The following is an 8,806-nucleotide window of genomic DNA, read 5'->3' on the forward strand; positions in this document are numbered from 1 at the left end:
AATTTGGCTCAGGCTCTAAAAAAAAGAGAACCTAGTCTCTCCTGCCATGCCCAGTCTGGCCCCTTTCACCTGGGAGCTAAACCAGGTCCTGCTCAGCTCACAGCCTGGCAGGGGCTCCCTAGCCCCACAGGGTGACCCATTCCCAGGCCTCTGACACCCACTCCTGTGTCCCTCCCTCTCCCTCTGGTCCTCTCCCTGATCCCCACCCCCTCTGTCCCTGCACACCCGGCACCAGCCAGCAACCATAGGCTGTTCCCTCCATGGGACCTTCACCCTCAACACCCCTCCCCAGGGCTTTGCTCCCATCCCACTATCTACACTGATCCCCTTGATGGACACAGCTGTCCCCACACCCCTACCTCCCCTGCTGCCCCACCTACTCCTGCCAGTCCCTCCTCTCAGCCCCTCTGCAGGTGGGGGTGGGGTGGGTTTCTTGTGTTTGTTATTCACTGTCTCCTGCATGAAAGCAGCTCTCTGAAGTTGGGGAATCTCTCTTTTTTGTACACAGCACATAGCACGTAATATATAAATATCAGTGGAGTGAAATGAATTAATAACTGACAAGAGTTTCTGATATAAACAAATCAAAAGCCAAAAATAAGGAGAAAGGTATTCTCATATTTTAGACAGTTGACTTTAAAATCCATTAACCCTTGTCATCTCTCCCGCTCATGTTCCAGCTCAGTAACTGCTCTTAAATGTGTCATCACACTAGTGCTTGGGGAGCACCCCCATCTTTCTAGAGCCAGGGTCCCCCATATAGCTGTCCTTCCTGAAGGAAGAGCTCCTAGAGCCCCTGGGCCCCACCCACCCGAGGGAGACACAGGAACAGGGAGGGACACACTCACCTGGGGACCCCAGGGGGCAGTTGGAGGAGGAGCAGCAGGCAGGGAGGAGGCAGAGCACAGACCTGGGGCAAGAGCAGGTGCCATCTCCTCCAGCTGGGGAGAGACAAGACCCAGGGACCCCCAACCAGCAGGAGCAGGGCCCTTCCTGGTGACCTTTTAGGTCCTGAGACCAAGAAGGAAAGACCTGGCTCCTCTCAGGGCTTTGGATCTCTCTGTGCTGCTAAATCATGAGGTTTATTGGACAAAAACATCCTTCCTTCCCTTCCCACCCCATGGAATCGGCATCCCAAACCCACTCTACTCAGAACACCAGGCCCTTCCTTTCCCCGCACATGGGAGCAGTGTGCAAACTGCCCTCCCCTCCCCATCATCACACCCAGTGACTCCCCAGGACAGAGGCCTAGACCCAGGCCCCCATAAAGGAGAGGACAGTGCCTGCTTGTGGTCCTGTCCCCTCAGTGTGAGCAGGTGTCCCTGAGAAGCATCAGGACACATGACATTGTCCCCAAGGAGTCGGGGTCGCCCCACAGGCCCCTGTCCTGCTCTGTCTGCTTGTTCAGTTCACCTGAAGGTCAGTCCCTCCCCAGCCCTGACCTACCAGGGCCAAGGACAAGGTCCTGCCCCAAACACAGCAGGAGCTCGGTCAGATCCCCACTGAGGACTCAGTCCTTGTCTTCTCTAACTCTGGGGGTGGATGCCTGCCTCTGGGAGAGGAACCCAGTGGAGACAGAGCAGCAAAGAAGGGGAAATGAGTCTTAGAGAAAACGCCCCCAGTCTGTAACAGGCAGAATGAAGAACACCTCCGGACCCTCAAACCTGCATACTCTAAATGGCTTCTGCCATCTGCCGCATAGAGCAGAGCACACTCTGAGTGTGACAGAACACAGGAGAGTCAGGCACACAGAGGGGAAGGGAAGAGAGGAGAATAGTTTCCCAACAGAACACCCAGTTACCGTCCACTCCTGGGTAAATACCAACCACACAGGGTTGCCCCAAAGTGGGGCCACTGCAGCCTGAAATCTTGCCACAAGTCTCAGGCACCTTCTGGCGGGGACCCACAGAAACCGACGAAAGGGGCCAGGCCAGTCTGGGGCAAAAGGAGCAAAATAAAAGCACAAACCACGGTGAAGGCCGGTGTCCCCATGGGTCTCTCCCAAGTGTCTCCTTCCATGTCCTCCAATCCCTGGGGCGAGCCCAGCACTGAGAAGCAAGAGGAGCTTCTCCACATGCCCCTCTCCTTTGTCGTCCCCACGTCTCTCTCCAGGTGCTCTCTCCCCCACACTCCTGTGTCTTATGGCGGATGTTCCTACAGGGCCTTGACATAGGGGGTCTCTGTCCAGAGAGGCCGTGTGACCCCACATCTTACTCAGAGAAAAGGCAAAACCCTTCCAGCATCCTCAACGTCTGCATGATGTGGGAGCACAGACCCTGTCTCAGTAACCCCTGCCCGAGCCGCAGCCTCTGATACACAGACATCCCCGTCCTGGGGCGTCTGGGCTGGAAGTCGCCCTGCCTGGACAGAGCTTCCGCAGACACCCTGTGAGCATGGAGTGTCCATCAGGTCTTCTCTCAGAGGTGCCGTCCTCATGAGGCCCACCTGTCCATGCTAGGAGAATAGCCTCTTCATTGTCCCCACACACCTTCTCTGGGTCACCTTCCCCACAATTCTTACTCACACCAAGATGCGTCTGAAAATTCATCTCTAACAGCAGACTCCTGTGAGCAGGGGCCACCCTGGGCCTTGTGGGGACAATGGCGGGTGCCTAAGCCTGATCCCTGGACATAAAAAAGGACATGTGTGCTCTAAAAACCCAAAGAAGCAAAATATAAACAGACTGAGTCCCGAGGGCCCCGCCCTAGACTGGCTCAGCCACAAGCAGCCTCCACTGACATCCTGCAGACAGGACAGGCCCAGGTGGGTCTGAGTCCCTGTGATCACAGGCCCTGCTGGGACAGGTGCTCCTGAAGGACAAGGACAAAGGAGCAGAGAGATGACCCCTGAGGAGTGACCTTGTCAAAGCCCACGACGCACTGAGCACCCACTGGACACGGGCCCCGTCCCCCTCGGCTCCTCACAGCCTCTCCCACTCCCACCTGCACAGACTCAGCACAGCAAATCTGCAGTTCTGGCTGGTCCTCAGGGCTCCTACTTATTTATTCTCAAATTTTAGGCATCTTTCTAATTAACCCATCAATCCCACATGACAAGGTAAAAAAAGTAATTTCATATCTGATTATTTTCAATGGGCAAGTAGACATTATTCCTCAGGAAATAAAGCAGACATTATTTCCTCAGGAAAACACAAAGTGCAGGCAGGGGTGGAGTCAGCCCCACCTGCCTCTGCTGGAGCAGGAAAGTCATCAGGGAGACACAGGTCAGTGTGGGGAGGGGCCTGGTGGGCAGGGCTGGGCTGGTCTCCCCACCTCCTCACGTTATGCTAATGAACAGACACAAGAGGAGGCCCTTTGCAGCAAGGGAAATCAGAGGATCTTTATTGAGGAGCATTGGTTACATCACTGCTTACACTTTAGAAGGGTAGGGTCCCCCCTCAGGTGTTGTCACTGTTGCACACCCACACCTGAGCACCGCAGTCCTCCAGCATAATCCACTGTGCTCCCTCCCGGCTTTGTGGTCTCCCTTCCCACTGCCCCTCTGCCAGCCCCTGCTCTACATGCAGACTCCAAGGGTTAGTTTGTGTGTGTGTATGTTTCTAATAATCATAATCAACTTTTATTGGTTTAACATAAATAGCTAATAGTTTGCAAACCATGTTTTTCCAATATATTTATGTTAAAACATATGAATGTATTTATTAAATATTTTTGGCATAGGAGGTAGGGAATAAGTGTGGGGAAGACTATTGTAGGGTAAGTAAAAGTATCAGGCTCTTCTGCCCTCCCACCATTAGGATTGATGATGGATCCCTGCGGTCTTGAATGCATCCTAATGGCGGGCACCTGGAGTGGGTGCGGGCATGCGTTGGCGGGCACCTGGGCTGAGAAACTGGGTTTATAAGGGCAGGGCCATAGGGACACCTGCAGAAGAGCAGAGAAAAAGAGAATGGACCTGCCAGAGTGAAAGAGCGAAAGGAGCAGAGAAGCAAAGGCCACAAGAGATTGTGGGGAAAGCCCAGGGAGGAGAGAAGACTCGCCGGGGCGAGGGTGTGGAGAAAAAGGAACTCTTCTACACTGTTGGTGGGAGTGCAAACTGGTCCAACCACTGTGGAAAGCTGTGTGGAGATTTCTGGACCTACTAAACATAGAGCTTCCATATGATCCAGCAATTCCACTCCTAGGTATTTACCCAAAGGACACAGAAACATCAATTCCAAAGAACACCTGCACCCCTATGTTTATAGCAGCACTGTTTACAATAGCTAAGCTTTGGAAACAACCCAAATGCCCAAAAATAGATGACTGGATCAAGAAGATGTGGTCCATATATACCATGGAATATTACTCAGCATTCAAAAAAGATAAACACATGCAATTTGCAGCAACATGGATGGCGCTGGAAGGGATCATGCTCAGCGAAATAAGCCAAAAAGAAAAAGAAAAATACCGGATGGTCTCACTCATAGCAGGAATCTAGAAAACTTAAATAAGGGACCAGGAAAACGAATAACTATAAGAAAGTGAAAATCAAAATCAACAAAAAACTATGAACCAGAGACACTTTTAGGGGGGTGGGGGCGGGAGGGGAGGGATTGGGGTCAGAATGGGGGGGCTGCAATTGTATGGGGAATACAACAATAAAATTTATTATTAAAAAAAAAAAAAAAAAAAAAGAAAATCAGATCAAAAAAAAAAAAAAAGAAGACTCGCCGGGGGCTAGGAGGCCTGCCAGCCTCCTGCCACCCCAGCACCCCTGCTTGCCATGTACCTGGAAAAACTCAATAAAATCCTGAAAAATCCACCCAGAGCTCCAGGACTCCTCCTTCACCCCGTCTGCTTGAATCCTAGAGATCCTGCCCTGCGCCATCCTGCCACTACAGCTACAATGTCAAAGCTAATCTTCAGTGACAGGCTAAATACTTGGCCATTGTTCCCCTTCATTGAAAGTTACAGATTTATAACGTCGAAACATGTCAAAACTGAAGTGCCTCAGTTCATTTGAAAAACAATAGTGGGCCTCCCCGGTGGCTCCGCAGTTGAGCACTGGACTGCGAATCTGCCCAGCAGCCTCTGCAGTGCCAGTTCGATCCCCAGCCACCGGCAAGGGTCCCACATGGCACGCAGACCTCTCCTGCCATGCCCACTGCTGCCCTTAGCAGTGTACTTCGTCAGTCTGCCTGTTCTGTTCCCCACTCTGGCTCTGGTGAATTCTCTCACCCTCCTGCGCTTCTGACTGTACTCAGTGCTTGTATAAATAAATAAATAAATCTTAAAATAAAATAAAATAAAAAACAATAGTGAAATATATTGCTTGGGCATCACATTTCCCTTTCTACATGTATTTACATTCACATGATTTTATACTTTTTACGTAATGGTTTTTAAAACATTCAGTTCAAAACGTTAAACTAAATAATCCCACATCTAATAAATCATGGTAGTGTCAATATTATTTTAAATTCCAGTTTATTTGTCAGTAAAATGTAACATTTGACAATGTCCCCAGAGAATAGGGGGACATATGAAATATGAAAATTTCATCCACATAGTCACACTAGATTGTATCAGACCTGTGGTCACATTGGGGCTCCCCTGTGAACAAAGTACTACAAGTGGTCATTGCCAGACCAGCAGGGAAGACAGAGCTCACTCCTGACACCAGGCACCACCTGTCACTGTATTCCTGTTCTGCTGGAGACCAGCTCCAGCTAGAAGTTGTGTCAGGGGTCTCAGAGAGGAGAGGACGGCATCGGCCAAGTTTTCTCTCAGAGGACTGAGGGGAAGTGGAGTGAGGTAGAAGTGAGGTAGACACAGACACTATCTTTGGCGCAAGTATCTCCTCCTGAGGAGATACTCAGCGGGTATCTCTCAGCGGGTATCTGATGTCTCAGTGGGTCTTTATTTATACCTTAAGGCAAAGCGGTGAGATGACATCAGCATAAGCATCAAAGCAGAACAGAGACAATCATTACATATTTTTTCATGAACATACAGAGACCCTCTTGATCTCATACTACAAAAGGACACTTCTTTAATCTGATTAAGAAAATCAACAGGGACAATTACTCTCCTAGGTACAACTCTTTTTCTAACATAATCAATTGCCTAAGACAGTACAATGTTCAGTAACAATCAATCATCCTGTCAAGCCTTCCTAATTTCAGAGTGGACATGAAAATCCATTGTTATGCTATATTACTAAAATCAACCCATTCTCTAGTACTCAATTCATCTAGCTATTATCAATTACTTCAAAGTGATCTAAAACAACTCATCAAATCTATGTAAGTTCTACTGAAGTCTAACTCTTAACTAGAAATTCCTAACCTCCACACAACCTGCGAACTGTTGGCCTTTCGAATACACCAGGAGATGTATTGTTGCTGCAAACAGGTACCCCCCAGGTTAGGCTATGGTTTCCAAGCACAGCTGGTTCAGGGCAGCTTGTTCTTCATAGTTCTCAGGGCCAAAACATTTATTTCCTAACTATATCTTTAACAATTTTTACTTCTTTTGTGATAGTTCATGGTAAGAACAATAAGCCAATTGTCACCTGGGTCCGAATTAGTTTTCACATGCCAGTTAATAACTAACTTACTTCAGCATTAACCAAGAACAAAGAGGAGAGCATTAGCAGGCATTGCCATGGAGACTCCCTAGTTCAGATCTTCTTTGGGAAGTGCAAGAACTCTCCTCTTCTGGGAAGTACAACTTTCCCTCTTCGGGGGAGCACAGGAACTCCCCTCTTCTCGGCAGTCTCCCCCAATGTCCGGACCATGTCAAGAGACAGCATGGGAGGCGCAGCCTGCCGCACTGTTCCTTGTCATGGCGCTGAGCCTTGGTGCTATTCAGCAAAATGAGTTTTTCTTAATGATTTTGGTGGAGTAAGGCAAAAGGATATCACCTGGTCCCCTCACTCATTTATTTTCTCTCCACCTTTTTAAAAATTATTGATGAGACTATATAAGTTACAGATTCACTAGTTAGAAAGAGACAGTAACCTTTTAGTTCAGCCGCTGGTGTTTACACCTGAGGTTGGTTTCTATTGGTCTCTCAGCATGACCATCCCTCAGCAGAGGCCTCAATGCTGACTTTCGAATGCTACCATTGCTATGTATCCTGGCTGGATGTAGATTATTTTCCCTTGTTAAAAATATTTAATAACTGGGCAATAATGTGCTCAGACTTTGTAAACTCTCCACTGAATAATTTCTCATTTTTCACAACAATTTCCTGCTGGCTGCTATACTTTTTTCTGTCACCTTCTTCACATAACTGTGGCCTCTTCCCTTCAAAGAAGGAAGGAGCCTCCAATTCCACCCCACAATGTATAATATTCTCCACTGTTGTAGTTAGAGAAGAGGTAATGGTCTGTATGATGAGATGAACCATTAATAAATGTCCTTAAGATTTGAGGAGATGGAAATCACTGTTATGAATGAAAATTGTGCAGACATTGACCAAGATGTACAACCTAAATAAACCAGCTGGTGTAATGGAAAGATTAAAGGATGGAGATGATAAGGTAGACTCTGAAGAAAGCCATCCACATGGTGAATGAAAGCCATGACTTGCAGGTGAAGAAGGGATCATCCAGAGAGGAGGTTCATGGATTCACTTATCTATAAGTCTATGGTGAAGGCCTCTGTGAATCCAGTAGATTAGCATGTTGGTGAAAAACAGGAAGGACCATAGGGGAACAATGAGTTGAATCCAGCTGTTTAAAAACTCTCCTATGGTGTCATGTAATTTGCTGTATCCTCTCAGCTCCACAGAAGCAGTGAAATGGTGGGAATACTTAATCCATGGTAATGACCTAACAGTAAACATGATTCTCAGTAGACTTGATTGTTTAAATATTGGGGGTGGTTCATTAGGGAATAACTATAGACAAAGTAATAGCTCATTGTCGCAAAGAGGAAATACAGGAGAATTAGAGTTTATTGGAAGATGTCATACTCTGGCCTTGTGGTTGGAGATAGAAATGGTATAAAAAAATAATTATCTGCAGCATTGAGTACAAGATCCATCTTAGCTCTAGCATAAAGGGGAGGCTGGAGGACCCAGTGGTGGTGTAGGTGCAACAAGACACAACAGGGGACTCAGTCAGTGGGAGTCAGGCTTTATCATCAAATGAGTCTAATGCCAAACTAGAGAGGGTCTGTCCACCATCCAGCACTGCTGAGCCAGGAGGCCTGGGCTGGTCTGCAGCCCTGGTCAGCAATAGGCACAATTTCAAGGGTTAGTTTTTAAGTTTTCCTTAATATAGCCCTTTGTTAGACTTCTTATACCATATATGAGTGACATATTTGTCTTTCTCCTTTGGATTTATTTCAATTAGCATGATCCATCCACGTTGCCCAGATGGCATGTATTTATGTTTTTCTGATAAGTAGTATTCTATTATCTATACCACTTCTTCTTGATTTCCCATCTATTTTCAGGCATTTTGGTTATTCCCATAGTTTGGATATTGTAAATAGTGCTGCAGTGATCATGGATGTGCAAGGTGCCCTTCATATTAGTGTATTTGTGTTCAGTGGGTACATACCGAGGAGTGGGACTGCTGGGCCCTATGACAGATCCATTTTTCATTTTCTTTATATATATATATATATATATATATATATATATATATATATACTGGTGAAATTAATTAATTAATTTTTTAAAAGATTTATTTATTTATTTATACAAGCACTGGGTACAGTCAGAGGCGTGGGAGGGTGAGAGAATTCACCAGAGCCAGAGCAGAGAGCAGAACAGGCAGAATGACGAAGTACACTGCTGAGGGGAGAAGTGGGCAGCAGGAGAGGTCTGCGCCCCATGTGGGACCCTCCTCC

At 47.3% G+C, this 8,806-nt stretch overlaps 1 pseudogene; it reads right to left on the reverse strand.

Annotated features, from left to right (window-relative positions):
• Positions 1 to 7,251: 7,251 nt before the first annotated feature.
• On the reverse strand, positions 7,252 to 7,993 carry LOC119251168 (lathosterol oxidase-like; annotated as a pseudogene).
• Between the last annotated feature and the right edge of the window lie 813 nt (positions 7,994 to 8,806).

Source organism: Talpa occidentalis, unplaced genomic scaffold, assembly GCF_014898055.3.
Source record: "Talpa occidentalis isolate TD23 unplaced genomic scaffold, MPIMG_talOcc4v2.1 talOcc4.2, whole genome shotgun sequence".
In the NCBI taxonomy this organism is placed as follows: domain Eukaryota; kingdom Metazoa; phylum Chordata; class Mammalia; order Eulipotyphla; family Talpidae; genus Talpa; species Talpa occidentalis.